Consider the following 22,809-nt stretch of genomic DNA (forward strand, 5'->3'; position numbering starts at 1 on the left):
TTTGGATGTTTCCATAGTTTCCTCATGATCAGATTCAGGTTAGACATTTTTTAAAAGGCAATTACATGAGGGGTGTTATGGACTTTCCAGTGAGTCACACTGGCAGGCTGGCCAATAGTGCATGTTTGTCCTTTATTGGTGATGCTAGGCTTGAGCACTTGGTTAAGCTGGAGTCCATCAGCTCTCCATTTCACAATTTAAAGTAGGTTGTGGTGTGATAACCGAGACTATGAGCTCCCAACATGTTTTTCCCAGTGGTTTTAGCTTCCATTGATGATCTATGCTTACATTGGTTATTACACTGGGGGTTGCAAAACGGTGACTTTAATTCTGTCATTCTGCATTTGTTATCTGGCATTCTTCTGTGAAGAAGAACTTCTCCTCCTCCCCCTCCCTTCCCTTGTCCCTCCCTCCTGCTCCCTCTCCTCCCCACCCCCCATCCCCATGGTCTCAAGAAGTCTTTTTTTTTTTTTAAAATTCAATGTGATAGAATCCATTACCATTCTATTCTGTTTGATGCTCAAAATTGTCCCAAATTGGGCCAGTAGGAGCCCTTTCAAGAGACATCTGCATTATTTTGACTTGATCTCTCCAATCTTCAAACACTTACTTGCTTTCTCACACAAGATATTCCAGACTCTGCTTGTACTTACCCTGCTGCAAAACTGTAACCAGTCATTTCTTTAAGGGAGTCTTACTTCTTTTAGTTGGAAATGGTATTTTAAAATTGACTTTGGGCTTCTTTCTCAGGTCAAAATGGCGGGCAGGCCTGCTGTTGCAGCATCAAGCAAGTGGCTGGAGGGTATTCGAAAATGATATTACAATGCCGCTGGGTTCAATAAACTGGGCTTAATGCGAGATGATACAATAATGAAAATGATGATGTAAAAGAAGCCATCAGAAGGCTTCCTGAGAACCTTTATAACAAGAGGGTGTTTTGCATTAAGAGAGCACTGGACCTGTCCATGAGGCAGCAGATCTTGCCTAAAGAACAGTGGACAAAATATGAGGAGGATAAATTCTACCTTGAACCATATCTGAAAGAGGTTATTCGGGAAAGAAAAGAGAGAGAAGAATGGGCAAAGAAATAATCATGTAGTCTAAATCTGTGGATGCACCTGTCCTAAAGTATTTTTGTGAAGTTGGTTAAACCTGAAATATACAATGTAGAACTATCTGGGCTGTAAATTTATTACTTTAAGTATCTATTAAATTTAAAAAAATTGACTTTATACTTTAAAAATGGCTATTTAATATCTCATCAAATAAGCATAGCTTAGTTTAGCTCATGACTATTTGTTGAGCATTTAGGCTATTTCCATTCTCCTCCCTTCTAAATAATTGTGACAAACATCTTTATGTGGATAACTTTTCCAACTTTAGGATTATTTCCTTTGGCAAGATTCCCAAAAGTGGAGTTGTTGGGGCAAAGAGTGTACATTGTTTTCTGACTCTCGATACATGTTATCAATTTGCTCTCATAGAAAGTTTTAAAAGTCACAAGGACTTCTAGGTGTTAACACCAGTAATTTTGTCTCATTCTTCTTTCTCTTTTGCGGCACCTGAGTCGGCTGACCTCTGTGCTTGAAACCATCTTCTCCCAAACTTTCCTTAAAATGATACTGTTCTCCTTTCTCTCAAGGCAAATCCTCTCTTCCTCCCTTAACCTCCTAAATTTGCGCCTGCCCCAACGCCTAGTCCTTAGAGCTCACTTCTCTTACTGGGTACTGAGTGGGGTGTCCTCACTTCTGTTTGCTTGACTTTGAATGCCCAGTCCCCTCCTGAGCTCTCATTCCTTCTGGTTTTGTCTTATTCTAAATCTGGCCCTTGCCTTTGTTCTCCAGCCTTGCCTTGGATCCATCTCTGTCCACAACCTTGAGAGGACAAATGTATTTCAGTATACGCATATGTGTACTCTGTTCTTAGAGCTTCTGCATGTGGATAGAGCTTCATTTGGGCCACATTTTCTATTTGGCTAATATAAAAATAACATAGTTCTGTGTTGCAAGAATACAACTTAAGATGCAACCATAAAGAAACCTGGGCCACTTCTCTCATATACGGACTTCATAAGAAATATGTGTTTAAATATTTATGGAGAGGCTGTATTCTTGGAACACAAATATAGTAGGATTCAGTTCTGCCTTCAATGAACTTGAATTTTCTAACTTCAGTGGTTTGTGATTTAAGTTGGAGCCTGACAATAACATAAAGAAGAGACTGAAATGGAGGGTCTCCAAATGAACTATCAGGTCTAGTCCCTCTTCCCAATTCCAAACCCAGGATGCTTCCCTGACCTTCCAACCTGAAATCAAAATAGGTTGATTCTCAACAGAGTCCAGGCTCCCACAAGTTTTTTACAGGCACAGTAAGGAACTCCTTTCCCTTATCTTATCAACCCAAACCATGCCCCACCCTCCCCAGCTGGGAGTCAGTGCCTGGGAAGAAAAAGGACTGGATCAGGTGGGTGGAGATTCCCCCCGGGGGTCCGTATACTCTTTCCATAAAGGGAGATTGCCTACCAATGCAAATCTAACACTTTAAGTGTAGTCTGACTTCTGGGGGTGAGGAGGGAGAAGAGCAGAGGTCACCCGTATTATACAAGAAGCAAGAGGGAATATACTTGCATACATATATACATATATACATATTTATTTATACAAAGACTGCCACAGAAATATATATTGGAAACTGTCAATAACTGGCAGATGGGATGCAGAATGAGAGGGAATCATTTTTCACTGGGCTTGTGCATATATATTTTCTCTATTTGAAAATGAACAAACCATTTTTTTATGAATGTGTGAAAATGAAAAAAAAATCTCAAGGACACAGGGGCGCTGTTTTATTGGTGTAGAAGAATGATTTAGACAGTGATTTCGATTTTTTTCGGAGGTGAAGTGTTACAAGTATTTTATCTATAGCTGTACTCAGAGGATCAAATGAGAATTACTGAAGGTGGCTCAATTTTCAAAGTAGAGAGATACAGCGTTTCATTTCAAAAAAGTGAGTTATGATTTATGCAAAACGCTGTGGACTGGGGGAAAAAAAAGTTCTGAAAAGATAGGCCCCTTGCCGTGCCATTGTTCCCACAATGCCGTGACTCGGATTCGAACCGAGGTTGCTGCGGCCACAACGCAGAGTACTAACCACTATACGATCACGGCGAGCTACCGGGGACCTGTCACAGCAGTTTTCTGAGTGTCTTCTTCAACAGTTATAGGCCTTCCCATTCTGCACGTCACCAAAGGGTCCACCTATCGGGCGGTTCCGGCCTAAGGCCGGGTCTGAGAATGCGCAGGCGCGTTTCTCTCTTGCCAGTTGCTCCGATTCTCTCCTGTTTTGGCCCATTAGCCACGGGAGGTGGTGACGATGCAGTGGGAACGGGTGGGTTCCATGTAAGTGAGGTGGGAGTTTAAGGGGTACCACTTGGGCATCCAGAGACCGGACGGGCCGGAGCTCAGAGTGTTCACAAGCTGTGTAACTCATTCCTTGGAGGACGCGCACCTCCTGTGTCCCGGAGACCCTTCCAGCCACCTCAGACCTGCAGAGCAGCGCTTCTCAGGGCTTCTCCTCCTTGCCGATTCCCCCAGGAGTGACCTAACGCTGCCTCTGCGGAGAATGTGGATGCCCCCAGAGCTGGGCCGGCCACTTAGAAGGGACTCAATGAACATATCTCACCCTGCCGTTCCCTCCCCTGCAGCACTCGCTTCCTTGCTTTTCTTACTGCCCCGACGGCCCTGACTCGTCCCTCCGTAGTGCTCCCGCCGACCCGGTGCCCTCCCCTGTTGTGTCCCTGGGCGCAGCAGGGACTGGGTCCGATTTTTCTTCTTGTACATCAGTGCTCTCGCCCCCATGGCGCCTAGAGCCAGGCCGAGTCCACAGCAGGCAGCGGCTTTTTGCTAAAATGAGAACGTGCCGCTGGTTCTTACGAGTGAATCCAGAGAGACCAGCCGTCTCTTCAGCGTCGTCTGCTCTAATCACTTGCCCCCCTTCCCACCCTGCAGAGCTGCCAGAGGGATCTTGCTAAACACGAATATAATCCTCTCACCCCTTCACCTCTCATCTCCACCTCGGAGACTGGGGGAAATTTGTCTACCTTTTCCAGCTCATCTCGTGGCCTTCCCTCAGTGTCGTTTTCCATTCCCTAGTTACTTGCTTTCATTCACTCAACAGGTCCTTGAGAAGCGCCTACCACCTGTCAGACCAGGGCCTGTGGGCGTCGTGGGGGTGGGGAAAAGAGAAGACTTACAAAAAGGAATTATGATGGTTCCTTTTCGAGACCTTAGCACAGGAGATAATCCTGGCTGCTAGACAAATTCCCTTCCTGCTGCCTTTAAGATCTACTTCAAAGGTCACCTCCTCTGCGAAGCCTTCTCTTCCTACTATTGGGAGCCCGTTTCCAGTACTTTCATGGAAATTTGTACATAGGTCTACTATAACACTTCTGTGCCTCGTGAGTGTTCCATGCTTTGTCTGGGCTGTGCGCGAAAACGAGTGTAGCCCGGTGTAAGCGGAAGCCTAAGTGCTTCCGAAATACAGTTTAGCCAGCCCTGCCATAAACTATCGTTTCTAGCTGTCACAAGCGGATTGGGACCCTTTTTCAAGGGAGGTGTTACAAGCTGGATATAAAAGTGGGTAAGAGCGTTAAAAACTGAGCCCCTTGCCGTGCCATTGCCTTCGCAATGCCGTGACTCGGATTCGAACCGAGGTTGCTGCGGCCACAACGCAGAGTACTAACCACTATACGATCACGGCGCGCTACTGGGGACCCGTGTATTTCCTCTGTCGCCTGAGCTCTTCTCTGTTTAAAGCCCCGCCCCTTTGCCGCGTCTGCTCGTTTCCCGCCCATCCCTAACCTCGCCGCCCGCGCCCCGAGAGGACGCAGGCGCACTGTCTCCTTGCTGTCTCGCCATCCGTCCGCGCTGGCTAGCGGCCAGATCCCTTCGCTTCATTACCGAGGTGCTGGCTGTGTGGGGGTTTCCCTTACCCGGCATCTCGAAGGAAGTTGTGCGGGTGGGTCCGAACTGATTTTCCTTCCTGTAGGATTTAAGATATAGCCCCTTTCCCAGCCGGAGCCCGTTCAGATGGCGTGAGCGCCGGGGCACGGTGGGTGTGAGAGGGCCCCAGCGTCGCGGTTCGGACGACCCCCGGGCCTCACAGCCGTACAGGCTGCGTGGGAGTCCGGGTCGTACGCCCGGCCTCCTAGGAGCCCTTTAGTTTGCAGCGTACTTTCACGACCTCTGACTCACGGTCGGTGCGCGCGGCCAGCGGAGACTTCTGCCGGGAGTCCACGGCGCCCCCACTCCGCTTCGGGCTGGGCGTGAGGGCCAGAGGGACCTGGGTCGACAATGAGCGACTTGGGGAGGCGAGAGCGGCGGCCATCTAGACGAGGACGACGCTCTGAGAGGCGCTCCCCGTGGCGTCCCAGTAGCTCGCCGTGATCGTATAGTGGTTAGTACTCTGCGTTGTGGCCGCAGCAACCTCGGTTCGAATCCGAGTCACGGCATTGTGGGGACAATGGCACGGCAGGGGCGTCTTTTTAGATGGGGAAAGGCGTGGTTCTGCCTCAACTGCTGCTTGACATCAGGTCCGAGCCGAGATTATAAAGCGGCAGAGAGAGAGCGCTGGAACTTCAGTGAATCAGCCAATCCTCATCTTCCTTCCTACATGCTTAATTTTGGGAGGTTACTCCGTGTGGTACTCATTCTCTTTGCTCATTTGGCCTTCATCAGTGGCGAAATCATATATTGGTGTCTCTAAAAAAGCCTCACACTAGCTAAAACTTCAATACTTTGGAGTGCAGGGATTGCAGGAACACTGTGCAAACATTCATTAAGGGTTAGAAGAGTGCAGAGTAGACAGTACACTGTGACAAGGGAAAAATCTTACCTCTCTGGACGCGCTGGTTCCCGTAGCCGCTATGAGGGAGCAAAAAAGGAGTTCGTGGCCTCCATCTCCACAGCCTCCTAGGTGAGAGGGGTTTTCTCCTTAAGGATTTTTTCCCAGTCTGCCTCAGGTTTAAAGCAAGTTGTATTTGTTACTTTGTTTTATGAGCACTTAAAAAAATCCACTCAACAAATTTCGGTCTGTCATTTGGCATTAGGCAAAATGGAAGTAAGTTTTGGATTTGGCTCTCAGGTGGCTGGCAGCGGCTGTATCACTGTCAAGGAGGGAATGAGGCAGGACTCAGTGAGCAATGAACCTCTCCAGCTTCTCCCAGGGGACCTGGGGGTGGCAAAGCAAGTCAGGAAGCTTTCCAGGGAGAGATGGACGTTGCAGTGATTTTGTGCTTCCTTTACCTACAATCTGTCAACAAAGGCTTACTGAGCAGCCTGTAAAAGCCAAACTCTGTGGAGGGCTGTAATTTTCCAGATTTCCCCACTCCCACTTCCCTAAATTTAATGAGTTTAAAGCCCCGGAAGAGGCCAGCTGAGACCAAGAGAGAATAGAATGAGGGAAGGTGAGCCTGAGAACTTGCCAGACTTTGGACACTGATTTAAATATTATATGTATAGAAAATCAACATCACTAGCAAAAAAAGAACCCACCAACAGAAATGTGACAACGTCTGTTCCTCTGATCACTTACCAAATAACTGCACTGAAGGTTTTTTAAATCTGCAGCCTAGAACAAGGTGTCAGGGTGGGAAGCAAGGGAAGGATCCAGTTTTTCCTCTGACGACCCTCCCTTCAACCTCTCCTGCTGGTGCTTCAGTGCTGGGCAATGAGCTCCTCTCAATATGGGCAGAAAGTCTGGGGCAGTCACTTTCTAAGAGTATTTTGAGGCAGTGACAGGCACAGTGTGTCTGCACACGGCCCACTGCCACGCCATCTTGAATTGAGCATCACGCCTAGTGCTTCTGCACACAGTCTGGAGCTGAGGTCTCCATATATCTTTGAAGACTCTGAATGTCTCTGTAGCTATTTTGCTCTGGGAACTCTGGCCTATTGGGGTGGGGGTGGGTGGCTTGGGGGAGGGTAGCAGGCGCAAGAGTATTTTGAGTAAAAACAGTCAACCGAGAAAATAAAAACCACAAACAAACACCACTGGAGGTAACCTGCTCCAGCCACTCACATCCATCCAAGGCAACTGAAGTGTATTTGAGGCAGGAATGCACTAAAGAAAGCTGAACAGAAAGTTCCCAGTTGCAGGAAGAGTAACAAATGGGAAAGGTGCTCACTTAACTTCTGACTGCTGACCTTCTTGGCAGGTATACAATTATCGTGGAGATGGGTGCATCCAGATATAAAAATGTCATGATATCCTCTTCTGAGATCATTCACTCTATTCCCCTTGCTCTGATTTCAGGCCCGCAAAACAGACTTTTGACAATGATTTGCCAGCCTCCGTAGACATTCTTGCAAGTAAAAGCATTGTTCTGAACAAGTTTCTGATTAGCTGGCATTTGTTCTATTTTCTTTTTCTTTTTTTAAAATAAATAAATTTATTGGCTGCGTTGGGTCTGCATTGCTGCTGCATGGGCTTTCTCTAGTTGCAGTGGGTAGGGGCTACTCTTTGTTGTGGTGTGTGGGCTTCTCTTGTTGCAGAGCACGGGCTCTAGGCATGCAGGCTTCAGTAGTTGTGGCACGTGGGCTCAATAGTTGTGACTCACAGGCTCTAGAGCATAGGCTTAGTAGTTGTGGTGCACCGGCTTAGTTGCTCCGTGGCACATGGCATCTTCCTGGCCTAGGGTTCAAACCTGTGTCTCCTGCATTGGCAGGCAGATTCTTAACTACTGCGCCACCAGGGAAGCCCTTGGTGTTTGTTCTTATTATTGGTGTTTGGTTTAGACTCTTAAGAGTCTGGTTGGTATGATTCGTTTCCCTTAAGTCTGCTTATCTCTGAGAAAATGGAGTTCCAGGCTGACAAAGCTGAGAGCTAGAGACGCTGGTCTGGGATGTGCTCACGGAGACTGCTGCTCTGGGACTCCCTCTGAGCAGTCAGTCAGCTCCCTCCCCTTGACCTCTTGATTTAAACCACATTTTGCAGTTTCTGATTCTGGGAATGTCGTCCTTTCCCCTACCCCTTCCATCTGGAGGTTGGAGCTCTTCCCTAGGGTCTCAGCACCAGGAAAGAGGCAAGCAAACCTTCAAGAGGCAAACATTGAAGGGGACAAATGTATTTTATAAGCTTTGCAGTGTTTGCTTAAAGATCAAGCCCATGGCTTTCTGGTTAGACGGTGCATCTGGGAGCTGCTACTGTTGTAGCTGCTGGTCACCACAGGGGTGCAGTAAAGACTGGACCAGCATCCTTTGGTATCACCTGGAAGCTAGTTCAGATTCAGAATTTTGGTCCACACCCAGAACTACTGAATCAGAATCTTCATTTTAACAAGACTCTCCCCAGATTATTCATTTGAACCTTAAAGTTTGAGAAGTACTGGTCTGATCTAGAGAACTACCTGGCTCTGATCGAGCCCTCCATTATTTACCTTGTGAGTACTTAGGGTTACTAGAAGGGAGCTGCCTGAGTCTGCTGGGCCTCATCATCTACTGGGCTTTATTGGTGGGGGTGATATTGAGGTTTTGAGAAGATGGAGTTCTGGGAGGGAGTCACCGAAGGCCCATGTTTGGGGTCATCTAGGAAGGAGGCAGCAGCCCTGAACTTCCACTAGGAGGTACTGTACCCCAGGAAGTGGATGTGGAATGCTGAGTGAATAAGACTTAGTCTAGAAGAGACCACTTTGGACTTAACCCCTGTAACACTGAGCCCATTCCTCAGGGATTCTCTGGATGTTCAGGATTCAAATTTCAGTCATTCATTCATTCATTGATTCATTCAGTAAGCTAGCATATTTTAGCTCTTAAAGTGCTGTGCATCCTGGGGAGCTGCAAAGCTGTATACAATACTTCTTGCCCAGTTTATCTTTCAGCTGGAAAAAAATGCTAGCCCACAGGCAAGAGTCAGAAAACAACAAAAGTAATTATGTAGAAGAAAGAGACATCTCTTGCTGCAGTAGAAGGAAACTCTCCAAGGAATAGTTGACATAAACTTCCAGAATTGTAAAATAATTGAAGTTTATATTCAGCATTTCCAGCACCCTCATTCTGATCCCCTTCCAACTCTTTTTGTTGTCCTTATCTCATTCATTCTCATTCATTTGATCAACAACATTTATTGGGACTTCCCTGGTGGCACAGTAGTTAACAATCCACCTGCCAATGCAGGGGACACAGGTTCAATCCCTAGGCAGGGAAGATCCCACATGCTGCAGAGCAACTAAGCTGGTGCACCACAACTACTGAGCCTATACTTTAGAGCCCGAGAGCTACAACTACTGAGCCCACGTGCCACAACTACTGAAGCCCTAGCACCTAGAGCCCGTGTAACAAGAGAAGCCACCTGTACACAGCTATGAAGACCCAATGCAGCAAATAAATTTATTTAAAAAAAAAAACAATATTTATGGCCTACTATGTCCCAGGCACTGTTCTAGGTTCTGGGGTTATAGTAATGAATAAGACAGATGGGTTGTTCTCGTAGACCTATATTCTAGTGCAGGAATCAGAAAAGAAAGTTAAAAAAAATAAACAAAAGAATTTGTACCAATGGAAAATAAGGTGATATAGTGTCCTTCTGTTCTCTGACTATTATCCGCCTGTGTACCTCCTCAACTCCTTTGTCTGTACAAAGTAAGATGACTGATAATATTAAGTACTGCCTTTTAATAGGGATGAAGGTTTTACGCTAAAAAAGATAAACTCTAACCCAAAGTGGCCCACGTGTGGCATAAAGAGCCTTCAGATGTGAGGCAGTCTTGTGTGGATATGGTGAGGAGAACTCCGTGGTGACCTGCATGGACCTGCAATATAATCCAATATAAGCAGGTGGATGCTGAAGGCCAATAAGCAGGACCACATGACCCCACAGGTAGGTCAAGAATTTGCCAAGGACACAAGGAAAACAAAACATCCACCCAAAAAGTGAGAAAAAAAATTTTTTTAATTTTATTTATTTTTGGCTGCGTTGGGTCTTCATTGCTATGCGTGGGCTTTCTCTAGTTGCAGTGAGCAGGGGCTACTCTTCGTTGCTGTACGCAGGCTTCTCATTGCTGTGGCTTCTCTTGTTGCAGAGCACGGGCTCTAGGCAAGCGGGCTTCAGTAGTTGCAGCACTTGGGCTCAAGAGTTCAGGCTCAGGAGTTGTGGCGCATGGGCTTAGTTGCTCCGTGGCATGTGGGATCTTCCTGGACCAGGGATTGAAACCATGCCCTCTGCATTGGCAGGAGGATTCTTTTTTTTTTTTTTATTTATTTTACTGGCTGTGTTGGGTCTTTTTTGCTGTGCGTGGGCTTTCTTTTAGTTGCAGTGAGTGGGGGCTCCTCTTTGTTGTGGTGCGCGGGCTCCTCATTGCCGTGGCTTCTCTTGCTGCGGAGCACAGGCTCTAGGCGCGTGGGCTTCAGTAGTTGCAGCACATGGGCTCAATAGTTGTGGCTCATGGGCTTAGTTGCTCCGCGGCATGTGGGATCTTCCTGGAGCAGGGATTGAACCCTTGTCCCCTGCATTGGCAGGTGGATTCTCAACCACTGCGCCACCTAGGAAGCCCGGCAGGCAGATTCTTAACCACTGAACCACCAGGGAAATCTGGAGAAAATTTTTTGGAAGAATAAAAAGCAGTGAAGTGATCAATTTCAGGAGAAAAAACTCAGAACTTTGTTGGGAAATAATAAACTATAAAATAAGTATTTAAAATTTTCTCAGTTACATTTGAGGCAACATAATTTTTTCATTGCTTAAGACCTTGGGAAGTTTAATCCAGCCCTGTTGATGCACTAAGTCAGTCCCCTGGATCAGACATGCAACCCCTAGGGAAATGGGGAGGGGGCCCCTGAATTAATTAACTATATTTCTGTCACTAGGTCAAACATACTTGGATAGATAATAAATTCAGTTAGCAAAGAGGTAAAATTGCATTTTTTGTATTCTTGAGTTTGTCAGCTGAGATGTGCACCTCATATACGTGCCAAGTGACTAGCACAGAGGTGCTCAGTATATATTAGTTGGTCTCTTGTTCCCAGGAACTTCTACACCCACAAAAAAAAGGGAAGATCCTACAGGACTGTTCCTGTCATGAGGCCTAAAACTCATTCCTGAGTCAAGAAGATTGCAGGAGCCACCTCTCAGAAGCAAAGGTCAAAATCAGTAGTTTCGGGCTTCCTAGGTGGTGCATTGGTTAAGAATCCGCCTGCCAATGCAGAGGACATGGGTTTGATCCCTGCTCCAGGAAGATCCCACATGCCACGGAGCAAGTAAGCCCGTGTGCCAAAAAAAAAAAAAAAAAAAAAAAATCAGTAGTTTCCAAACATTATTCTAGAGCTGATAAACAGGGGTGAATTTTTCCTGGAATGAGAGAAAATAAAGTTGATGTCGTAGGTTTTTTCAAAAGGCTAAATGTGTTTAATTCAAAGAACTATTCTCTAGGCTAAGGTTATGGGCTTCCTACTTTTAGGTGTTACAGTGACAACTTTTATAAAAGTAGGTGGTAATTTTTAAAAAGTCTTTAAATTTAGAAAAATTAAAAATTGCAATCCTATTTTGATCTCCAAAATTACTTTTGAAATTTTACTGGTCAGTGAAATCTAAACGTACAAAGCTCACTACAGAGCCCTGAGAGCAAAGCATCAGACTGAGAAGAGATGGTCCTCAGTTTGCAGTGGGTCTGCGGAGGAATGCTCAGAGGGAGTTAGTGTCCCTGCTCTGTCAGGCAATGGTCCAGGCTAACCCCTAACCACCCACCTAGCAAATAGTAGTCCCTGGTATGATCTGTACTAGGCCTTGGAGATACAAATTCGAATAAAACATTCTTACTCAGAGATCATGGCAGTGCAGCGTTAATCAAATGAGTGCAGGAGTAATTACAGCTGTATACATACAAAGTGTATTGGAGCTTAAATCATTCATTCCTCCAGGATATGACATTTGAGCTGGGTTCCAAGGCATGCATAGTCGTTTTCCTGGCAGAGAAGGGGAAAGGGTATTCTAGTCAGAGAGAAAGGCAGAAACAAAAGCCGGGAAGTGTGAGTGAACAGCATAGGGAAAGATAAATCTAAGCTGTGACGTAAGATACGGAGGGGAGAGTGGATGGAGATGTGGACTGAGAGAAAAACACACAAGGTAAGTTGTGAGTTAAGTTTTACCTGAGGACCTTACCAAGGACTATAGCCCAGGATACAGCCTCTCAGATAGCTCTGAGGAACTGTTCCAAAGAGGTCAGGGAGGAGCCAGGATATATAAAAACTTTTTTGCTGGGGAAAACATGTAGTCAAGCATCAAAAGATTACTGCTAATCACAAAGAACAGCTATCTCAAGTTAGTGATTTCAGTGCTTTTCTATGTCTGGGAAGATGCAAGAATCTGGACTCATTTGAAAATTTTTCTTAGATATGCATCTTAACTATCTAAAGGCCAGTATACCCAAAGCACAGAATGTTTCCTGTTTTTCTTTGTCCTGAAGTCCCCTCAGGGCACACTGGCAGTGGGCAGCTGCAGTGGCGGATGGCCTGATCCTCGTAGAACTGGAATGGCAGGCAACATTTTCTTTTTCTTTACAGAGAGCAAGAGTGGAGCCAAATTGGTGACTCTCTTGCCCCTTTGTTGAGACCGGCCTTTATCCTGGAGGCTGGTGGATCTTGACATTTTGTGGTAACTTATTGCTTTGGGGATCCATTGAAAGCTATAGGTTTGTTCTCCAAAATAATGCAGCTATGATTGAATGTCAGGAATTCACAGAGGTATTTCTGTGAATTCTTTTTTTTTTTTTAATCTAAGTATAGTTGATTTACATTGTTGTGCCAATCTCTGCTGTACAGCAAAGTGACTCAGTTTTACACATATATACATTCTTTTTTAAAAAATTGTTTTCCATTATGGTTTATCCCAGGAGATTGAATATAGTTCCCTGCACAGAGACTTTCTTATAGGCACTGTGGGACCATTTAAGTCTCCATTTTTTTTTAAGGTTTTTAAAATAACATTTATTTCTTAAAAGTTAACGTGCGTAATAGGAAACCAAAGAACACAAGAAGCAAAAAACAAGGTCATCCGTCATCACAAGCAGTTTACCGTCTGATGTGTCCTTCTAGGTCTTGTTTGTGTATTTACACAACTAAGCATCCATTTTTATGTAATTAAGATCACACAGTTATGCATCATGCTTTTTCACACATCATGAATATTTATCATTTCAAAGTCCCAAAGCGATGAGTACTTTGATAACCAGGAGTACACTACACCACCTCAGTCTGGAAGGAAACAAATGTAATCCTGCCTTTCTTGGCAACAGAAATTTCAGAAAAGATGAAAATGGCAACAGACCTCTAGATAAAGATATTGGCAGAGTTATGATTAAAATACTGCATTCCCTTAAATGTTCAATTAAAAATGAGACATAAAGCAACAGAGTACCCAAAGTATAATGCCTTTAAGAGAATTCATTATCGGATCTAAACTATTAAAGTATTAGCAAGGAGGTATGTTTCCACTGAATTGCTTAACATTCCTATAGCACAGCCAAGAGATGCACACACATCCATGGTTATCATCAAAATATAAATATGAGCACATCCTCATACATCCCTCCCTTTATACTTCCTTCTGCCCCTCTGCTGCCAACCTAATGAACACGTCCTGATGCACATTTCCCAGAGATGGTTTAACAATTCCATGTCCAAGATGCTTTTTTTTTTAATCAATTGTAACAAAGATATTTACAAATTGGCTAATTCACTAGCTCTACTTTTTATCATACACTGTCACCTCAGGACATCTAAAAAGCCTAAATCTTGCAAAATAATGAACCTTGTCCATAATAAACATTGGTACTTTACAGAAATGCACATATAGACCTGTGGTTATAACCTAAAACTGTCTTCTAGGTATGGAGATATTATCCAAAAGCCTTTCCCTTCACCCTTCCTCTTACCCCTCCTCCAGCATTTCAGTGACTCAGTATAAGACTACATCTAGCTCCAAGAGGTGGATTAACATACACATTCCCAGAAGTAAGTCTCCATTTTTAAGCAGAAGAGGGACATAATTATGTCTTCCTTTTAGAAGATTAGATGTAAACAGGTAATTATTGACAAGTCTTAATTCAAAGGAGAGACAGAAGAGGATTTCAGCCCCCTGGTCTGGTGGTTGAGGTTGGGGCTTGGGGACTAACCTAGGGGGAGAGGCTCTTCCCTCACATCACACCCATAGGTGTTTCCTCTTGAGCTCAGAGGTAGAGGGGATGGACATGTTGCATGAAGGGAATGGATGTGAGGCTTGAAAGAAGTTCTAATATCAAGGGTGGAATATTTTCTAGAATCACAGTAGTCAAAATAGTATGAAAATAGGTGTATCCGTGTTACCCTTATATCATTGTTAGTATTGACAAGAATATGCAAATTTCAAATGTAATTTTAAGTTAAAAGGGAGAGACACGTGCACCAATTGCAGCAAACTGACTTGACTCTTACTCTTCCCAACTTCCTCATAAATTTCAGAGTCAAATACTTCTGTGTCACGACTACTCTTTGGTTCACTAGCCTCAGACTGAGTCCAGATGAATTCCTTTCTTACCATGTTATCAAAGCTGCTAAGAACTTTCCCCTTTAATCCTCTTTAGATCAAATGCTCCGAGAGAACTTGTGGTGGTTTTAAAACATGTTCACAAATTCTTTGATAGTCCTCTCTTCCAGAGGTAGAGACTTATTTCCCTCCCTGGACTGAGGGCTGGACTTAGTGACTCCTTCAAACAAATAGAATGAAGTAGAAGTGATGCTGTGTCACTTCTGAGATGAAGTCATAAAGTACATGTTGCTTTCTTTTTGCTCTCTCACTAGCTCTGAAGGAAGCCAGCCACCATGTAAAGAGAACACTCAAGCAATCCTATGGAGAGACCATGAGGTGAGGAACTGAGGCCTTCTGCCACAACAGTCATCAAAGAAACGAGATTTTTGGCCAGTAGTCGTGTGAGTGAGCCACCTTGAAAGCAGATCCTCCAGCCTCAGTCAAACCTGCAGATGAATGCAGCCCTGGCTGACATCTTGACTGCAGTTTCATGAGAACCTCTGAACCAAAACCACTCATCTAAGTCATTTCCAAATTCGTGAATTAAGAAACTGTGAGATAACCAATGTTTGTCATTTTATTTTTATTATTTTTTTTAAATTTTTGGCTGCGTTGGGTTTTTGTTGCTGCATGTGGGCTTTCTCTAGTTGCAGCAAGCAGGGGCTACTACTCTTCATTGCAGTGTGTGGGCTTCTCAGTGCGGCGGCTTCTCTTGTTGCGGGCTCTAGGTGCATGGGCTTCAGTAGTTGTGGCGCACGGGCTTAGTTGCTCCGCAGCAAGTGGGATCCTCCCCAGACCAGGAATCGAACCCATGTCCCCTGCGTTGGCAGGCAGATTCTCAACCACTGTGCTACCAGGGAAGTCCTGTTTGCCATTTTAAACTGCTAAAGTTTTAGGTAATTGTTACACTGCGATAATACAGACTTTGTTACCTAGAGATGGGTGCTGCCATAACAAAAACCCAATGTGAAAGTGGCTTTAGAACTGGGCAGACACTGGAAAAACATGGAGAGAGTGTTAGTATAAGTCCAAATAGCCTTGAAAAAACTATCTTCCTCAGTTTCCCCATCTGTAATATGAAGGAGTTGGGCTGGATGAATCCCTAAATATTTTATAATTCTCTTCATCTCATCAAGCTTCTATAAATAATATCTCTGTAAACAAAGTAGTTATACAAGAGAGCTAATAACTGATCCAAGACATAATTCCCCAAGGCATAGCTCCACAACAGAGACAAGAGGCCCTGCAACTGACGTTCGTGCTATGTTTGTAAACCTAGTTTCAGCCTGGTTTAGTCTCAGGAAACTGAAGCTGACTCTACCTTTAACAGGTTGCTTCAACAGCTCACAACCACATGCCTGAAAAGAGGTAGGGATTTCTGATTCTTTAAGAAAGGCTGGTCCAGAGAAGAAGGTCCTTTGTATTCATTCATCACCTCAATGATTTAACTGAAAGATTGTCCAGAATAAAATTGTTTTTCCTCTTACCTCTGAATTTTGCAAATCTCTGTCCTTGTATATATTGCTAGTGTCATCCTGTCACTGGATGGGACCTCTTCAAGGGTCCGAGAGTGGGCTCTTGTCCAACGCTCGGAAATGAATTGTCCGAGGAGACACACGTACTGACAAAGCAAAAGATTTTATTGAAAAGGGGTGCATGAGTGGAGAGTAGCAGTTTAGGGGAAACTGGCAGAACTGCTCTGCCTTGTGGCTCAGAGTCTCAGGTTTTATGTTGGTGGGGTTAGCTTTCCGGGTTGTCTCTGGCCAGTCATCTTGCTTGTGCCTTCATTTTGTCCAACTCAGGGTGCGCACATCGCTCAGTCGCAATGGTTTTCAGCATGAGGGTTTCTGGGAGGTTGGCAAGACATATTATGGACTGGTGTCTCTTCCCTTCCTGGCGCCTCCTAAGTTTTCCCTGGGTTGTTTTTGGGTCCTTCACTGGTTTTGTGTTCTTTTGAAGCATCCTGAGGTGGGAGACTTAAGCAAACCTGTTATTGTTGTGCCTGGCCAGGGTGGGCAGTTTCGGCCAATGGTTCCCTAACAATTCTATTATCTTTAATTTGCTTGGATCTCAGAAGGCCATAGTACAGATTTCATGACTCTTGAAAAGAAAATTGTTGGAATGCTTTATTTATATTTAAACCGTATTTAGAAGTTACTCAGATATGTATGAATGGCTGTTTTGGCAGGGGAAACCCCAGAATTTTTAATGGGCTCTGAAGAAAAAATTGTTGAGCCTATGCTGAGAGATTTAGGGGCCTGCTTTCCTGGAAACCAGCAAGGCAATGAAGACTCAGCCACTAGACAACAGAGCATCTTGAAATTCTACAGAACAGCTGGTGATTCACCCTAAGGCATTTCCGAGGTGATGCAAAGGCCCAACATTTTAATGAGGCAGAAGGCTGGGATTGGAAAATATGCAGAAAATAAGTCTGATAACACTTCCTATCAGTTTCATAGAAAAATTCTTATGTTTCCAATGGTTTCTTTCTAGCTCCCCTCCCAAGCAGTTGGTTGTGTATCAGTTTGGAAAGGGCAATAATCTTTGTGATTAATATCCGCACCATGGCTACCCCAAGACATGGCAGTGATACAGGTACAGTTGTCAGTCAACAGAGTTCTCCTACCTCCTGTCTCTGGCCACTGACTTACACACTCCTTCCCTTCTCCTTCAGCCTATTCTAATAGGGCTCCCTCCTGCTATCCTCTTCCTACCCTGGCCCCACCTCACATATATATGTATAACTTTCTAATCAGGTCCCATACCCTGGGGCCCTGTTTAATTTCCAAGGTAATCAGTTAATCATTTAAGGTCTTATCTTAAATATTTTATAATTGTTTATTAACCTTTGCTGAGGTTTATGCTGTGCCAGCATTAAGTGCTTTATTGTAGTTTCCTGTCTTCTGAGAAGGGAAAAACTATCAAGTCAGCAAACCTGGCTTGCTGATTTTAGCTTCATGCTCTTTTAGACACCAGCTCTGGTTCCTATAACCTTTCCCTCCCAGGGCTCTTGAACCTTCTTTCCCCCAATTAAGTATATCTCTTTATCCAGTTCCCTTCATAGGGAACCAGCTGATCTACTAAATTGTTGAAGGGTGTTAAAAATATTATCCTCCTACCCCAAAGTAACATGATCATTTTAATGGAGTCATCTTAAGCCCACCTCCTTGATGCTGAGACCCTGAGACCAAGACAGACCAAGAGAGAAGATTCTATGTACCACCAGGGCTTCATGGTATACCTGGATCTTCAAAGCCTTCTTGTCCTGCAGAATCTGCCTCATTTGTGACTTAATATTTAAGACGTGGCAAAGGAGAAATGGAGTGTGAGAAAAAGCAGGGTTGTGTCCATTTGTGTGGAATAAAAAATATATAACAGGAAGAAATTTGGCTTGGGTAAGAGTGGGCCTAGAAGGTATATCTACTCATTGGAACCTCTCTGAGCATAAATCTTGAAGCATCATAGAGGAAGCAGGTGTCTTGCTCTGCTCAGGTTGTCATTAACAAAATACCATAGACTGGGTGGCTAAACAACAGAAATGTATCTGTGCTAGCCAATTTATTTTCTGGTGGGGACTCCATTCCTGACTTGCAGATGGCCACTTTTTTGCCTTGTCTTCACATGGTGGAGAGAGAGTGACCACTCTGGTGTCTCTTCTTACAAGAACGCTAATCCTATTGGATTAGGGCCCTGCCCTTATGACCTCATTAAACCTTAATTACTTCCTTACTATAAATATAGTCTTGTTAGGGTTTAGGGGTTCAACATATGAATTTGGGGGGGGACACAATTTAGCACTTTAGCAGCAGGGAAGGCTTAATCCAGACCCTTGTTCTGTGCCCAGAAAGGTGGGGGCATGTCTTCCAATGGTGGAGCCAGCAGGGATTGGAGGCTGGGCTGAAGTTTATAAATCTCTGCTAGGAGCTGAAGGGTAGCCTGGGTGTACAAGGTGTAGTGATACAGTATTTAGTGTTGGCTTCACACATTCTGCTGCCTGGGGACCACACAGTTCTGGATCTCTCAGCATCAGAAGTTTGTTTGCTCAGAAGCTCTAACACCTGTGGCCCACAGGTCCACAGCCTGAGGCCAATATGTGTTCAGTTTTAGGGTCGTGAGAAGGACTCCCTGGGCTCCAATATTCATTTAGTCAACAACTAAAGAGCCAGGCAATAATCTAGGCACTGGGGAAATAATCCTGAATTAGACAAAGTCTACCTGCCTCATTTACTCATCAATGCTTCAAAGCCTTTTACACAGCACAGAAATGACAGGGTTATGGTTCCCAGAGAAGCAGCCAATCGCAGATCTTTTCCTGAGGACAGATTTTGATCAGGCTGGAGAGGAGGAAGACAGAGGATGGGGAAAAGGGAAAAGAGAGAGGGGGCTTTAGCTCCAAAGACTCTCATTGCTGGCTTCTCATTTATCTGTGCTGTCCTTTAGTGCATGTCTCAGACATGGCCTCTCCTCTCTACGCCCCCATCAGACCCAGCTTGGACCCCATTTCCCTCTCCTACTCTCAGGTGATATGGACAATGGTTTCCTTGGAAAGGCTTGCAGAGGTGGAGAGGAGAGGAGTGAAGTGAGGAGATGGTAGCAACTACTCTCTTCCGTCTTTCTTGCAGGCAGGTTCCATTCTTTTAGGCCACAGAGTCAACAAGCCTGGAAAAGTTCTTGAGAACCTGACCTGTGGACTGAATCACAGGCAGAGTTTGCTGACTTCACAGCTAGTGCAGGCTGGCTGCCCTTCCCTACTGTCAGAGTGGCCTTAATCCCTTTCAGGAGAATGCCATACTTATCTTCATTACAGCCTTTCTCAGGAACTGGAGCAGCTTCCTGGGGAGATGTGAACTGAGGGGCTGAATCAGTGCTCCAGCTGCAATGCCCCTATCAGCACTCTCTGATTAGGGGAGACAAGGCGATTTGGGAAGCTACTGATTGGCAGTTTGTGAGTATACTTGAGAAATACCCAACTGTCTGGATTCAAAACTAAGATTTCTACTTAACAGCAATTGGGCAAGTTCCTTAACCTCTGTAAGCCCTGGTTTTTATGAAATAGCGGTTTTAAAAAGCAGTACCTATCTAGTAGGGGGTTGGGAGGATTCAGTGAGATAATACATGAAAGGCACTTGGCTCAGAGCTTGGCACCAAGTAAGCTCTTCATAAACGTTAACTGTTTTTATTAATAATAACTGCGTAATCACATTAGGACATGCTTTCTGTGAGCCTTTTCTCTCTCCCCCTGTCAAGTGCCACTGAGCTCATTCAGTGCTCTGATGTGGAGCTTGACAAAACCTTATCAGTGTCTGGACTGGGCCCGTGGTGCCTGGGTACCAAGCTCAAGCAAGGCCTCCCAGGCAGTCACCACTAAGGCTGTACATTCTTACTATGAAAATAGGGGAAATACACTGATACTTGCCATACTATTTCAAAGAGTTATTGTCAGGATCCAGTGTGTCAATGTACAAGAATGAAATTCATGCAAGGAAAAAAAGCCACACAGATTCAGTTCAACACCTTGTCGTAGTTCCTACAAAGTCCCAATGAGATCTTTTTTTTTTTTTTCCCCTTTGGTCACACTATGCAGCCTGTGGGATCTTAGTTCCACAACCAGGGATCAAATCCCACACCCCCTGCTTTGGAAGTGTGGAGTCTTAACCACTGGACTGCTAGGGAATTCCCTAAACCTGACATTTTAACTGCCCCCAATAACTCATATGGCCTGGTGTTCAGAGTCAACACTTTCCAAAATTGTGACATTGAAGAAATGGATCTTTAAATGCTTTCCTTTGCATCCCACTCCATGTCTTGTTTTCTCCTTCACAAGATCTCTCTGGTGAGAGGGAACAAAGGCCCTAGCTCTAACCCAAGCTCTATACCTGGTTCTAACACATGCCTAGTTCTATACAAGGCAAAGTGAGGAAAATACCACCTGGGGAGACAGAAAGAGAAAAGCAAATATAAGGAATGATTTACCTAGAGGGTAACAGAGAGGGTTTGGGAGGAGATGGCATATGAGAAGATAACTGTAGTTTTGTGTTTAGAATAATTAGTGATGAGAAATCAGTGGATCATCTAAGTGGAAAGGACCTTAAGGTTTTTGGGAAGACAGGAGAGTGAGGGGAGACTTCTCAAAGTCACGTTTAGAGACAGGGACTGGATGTCATCTCCATGAAGTGGAAGGTGTGTAATAGGCTGTTGGGTTCCCTGAGGGCAGAGTCCTTAACACTGTGCTCACCAGGCAGCTGCCTGCAGCTTGATGACTTGCACTACCCACAGTCAGTTCAGTTGTGTTAACTGGAAGATCTTAAAGGTCCATTTTGCTCTAAAAACTACAAGATAACCTGCACCACACCTCCAGATAGCAGCTATTTTATGACCCTGGCTGGTGCCAAGGCCAGATGGAATTGAGCAAAGGTGGAATGGGAGGGCCTCAAAGTTCTTCTCCTTGGAACTTTGATTTCTTCAATCGCCCTCTTGAGCAGGATAATTTCCAAATTTGTTCTCTTCTTTAGCTGATAAGACAATATAATACTATATCCACCTAACATTAGCTCAGCCAATGATTAGAAAGTTGAAATTTTCAGTTTGTTGGTTCTCTGCCTTTCCTCTAAATATAATTCCTTCATTTTAAACAATTTTTCTTTATTTTCTCCAAAGATTGTTAAAAGACATTAGCACAGGGCTTCCACATGCCGTGGAGCAACTAAGCCCATGTGCCACAACTATTGAGCTTGTGCTTTAGAGCCCGTGCGCCACAACTAATTGAGCCCCTGTGTCACAACTACTGAAGCCCATGTGCCTAGAGCCTGTGCTCCGCAACAAGAGAAGCCACAGCAATGAGGAGCCCACGCACCGTAAAGAAGAGTAGCCCCTGTTCACCGCAACTAGAGAAAGCCCATGTGCAGCAACGAAGACCCACCACCGCCAATAAATAAATAAATACATTTATAAAAAAAATGACATTAGCACAGTATGAACACTGGCAGACCCATCCTTAGAGTTCAAGAAGGGATCACCCATTTGGGAAGATTTCTTGGGTGCCAGAAAGATCCTGGTGATAAAAGATATTCTAACTCCTTTCCTTAGCGCGTGATTTCTTCCATCATCTTCATTATTTATTATCCAACAAGTGTTTATTAAATACCTGCTGTGTCACAACCCTAGGAGAAACACTGTGCATTTGAGCTGTGATTGATGAGTGTTTTGATTGGTTTGTTTGTGTGTTTGTTGTGTTACCTGTGTTACTGGGCTGCTGGAGAGTCTTTCTATCTGTCTAGCAGATGGTTGAGGGCATCATGGAGGAGACCGGAATTTGTCTGGAGTGACATAGGAGCAGGAATGGTTTCATGGCTGTGTGACCTAGGCAGTCACACAAGACCCACACCCACAGAAGTGTCCTGTGCTTGGCTTAATGCTCTGCTGTCAACATTTGGAAATTCTTAATATTTTTGAACAAGGAGGGCCACACTTTCATTTCACACTTGGCCCCACAAATTATGTAGCTGGTCTTGAAAAAGAGAGATACTTACAGAGAAAATTCTGCATCTGGGGGCAGAAGACTATAGGAATAATAATAGAAGTTGTATAGTATTGGGCGAAAAGGCACCAAACACTCCTCTGAGCTGTGGGTTTGTCCATAATTATTTGTCGAATTGAATTGAAGTGAGGTGAAAACAGTCCCCATTGAGCACTGAGCTAAGTAAGTACTTCACATGAATTAACTCAATTTAGGATTCTATTCAATGGGCGCTATAGTTTTCCACGTTAGTTCTTAAACTAATGCTATTTTGTTATGGCCAACTACCATTCTGTTTACAAAATGATAGGCAACATTTTCTATATAGATGTCTGTTCCACCTCTACCCCTACCCTCAGCCCTCCAGTGTAATCTGCTATTGTTTGAAGTTATAGCTTTAGATGTGGAAGTCCTGGAAGGTAGAAGTGAAGATGTTTTCATTGTATCCATTGCTGCTGTAGAACCCAATCCTTGTCTTCACAGGCCTTCATTAAAATGCATCTGCCCGGAGGACAGGACCATTATCTGTGTGGATCACTGCTGTATCCTCAGCATCTAAGTCTGCATTCAGCCTACAATAGTAGGCACTCAGTATAATTACTTATAGAGTTCCACTTCTGGCCAAGATGGAGTAATAGGGACCAGACTTACTCTCTCATCCCAAACAACTAGAAAGTCCTGATCAAGTGTATGGAACAACGGTGTTCAGATGTTGGGCAGCAGGGAGCACAGCATCGCGA

At 44.5% G+C, this 22,809-nt stretch overlaps 1 long non-coding RNA gene, 3 other non-coding genes and 1 pseudogene across 4 annotated transcripts in view; 2 read left to right on the forward strand and 3 right to left on the reverse strand.

The window, feature by feature from the left end:
• Positions 1 to 756: 756 nt before the first annotated feature.
• Positions 757 to 1,091, forward strand: LOC130845181 (cytochrome b-c1 complex subunit 7-like; annotated as a pseudogene).
• A 2,004-nt stretch (positions 1,092 to 3,095) lies between these two features.
• TRNAH-GUG (transfer RNA histidin (anticodon GUG)) lies at positions 3,096 to 3,167 on the reverse strand. Its single transcript has one exon. It is a non-coding gene; the product is annotated as a tRNA-His (tRNA).
• A 1,519-nt stretch (positions 3,168 to 4,686) lies between these two features.
• TRNAH-GUG (transfer RNA histidin (anticodon GUG)) lies at positions 4,687 to 4,758 on the reverse strand. The gene has a single exon. It is a non-coding gene; the product is annotated as a tRNA-His (tRNA).
• A 679-nt stretch (positions 4,759 to 5,437) lies between these two features.
• TRNAH-GUG (transfer RNA histidin (anticodon GUG)) lies at positions 5,438 to 5,509 on the forward strand. Its single transcript has one exon. It is a non-coding gene; the product is annotated as a tRNA-His (tRNA).
• Positions 5,510 to 10,066: 4,557 nt separating this feature from the next.
• Positions 10,067 to 22,809, reverse strand: part of LOC130846789 (uncharacterized) — a 48,314-nt gene continuing 35,571 nt past the window's right edge. Inside the window, exons 2-3 of the long non-coding RNA XR_009051630.1 lie at positions 11,874 to 11,954; positions 10,067 to 10,584 (exon numbers count right to left, since the gene is read on the reverse strand). This is a non-coding gene — a long non-coding RNA (uncharacterized LOC130846789). The remainder of the gene's footprint in view (positions 10,585 to 11,873; positions 11,955 to 22,809) is intronic.

Source organism: Hippopotamus amphibius, chromosome 2, assembly GCF_030028045.1.
Source record: "Hippopotamus amphibius kiboko isolate mHipAmp2 chromosome 2, mHipAmp2.hap2, whole genome shotgun sequence".
NCBI classification, from domain to species: domain Eukaryota; kingdom Metazoa; phylum Chordata; class Mammalia; order Artiodactyla; family Hippopotamidae; genus Hippopotamus; species Hippopotamus amphibius.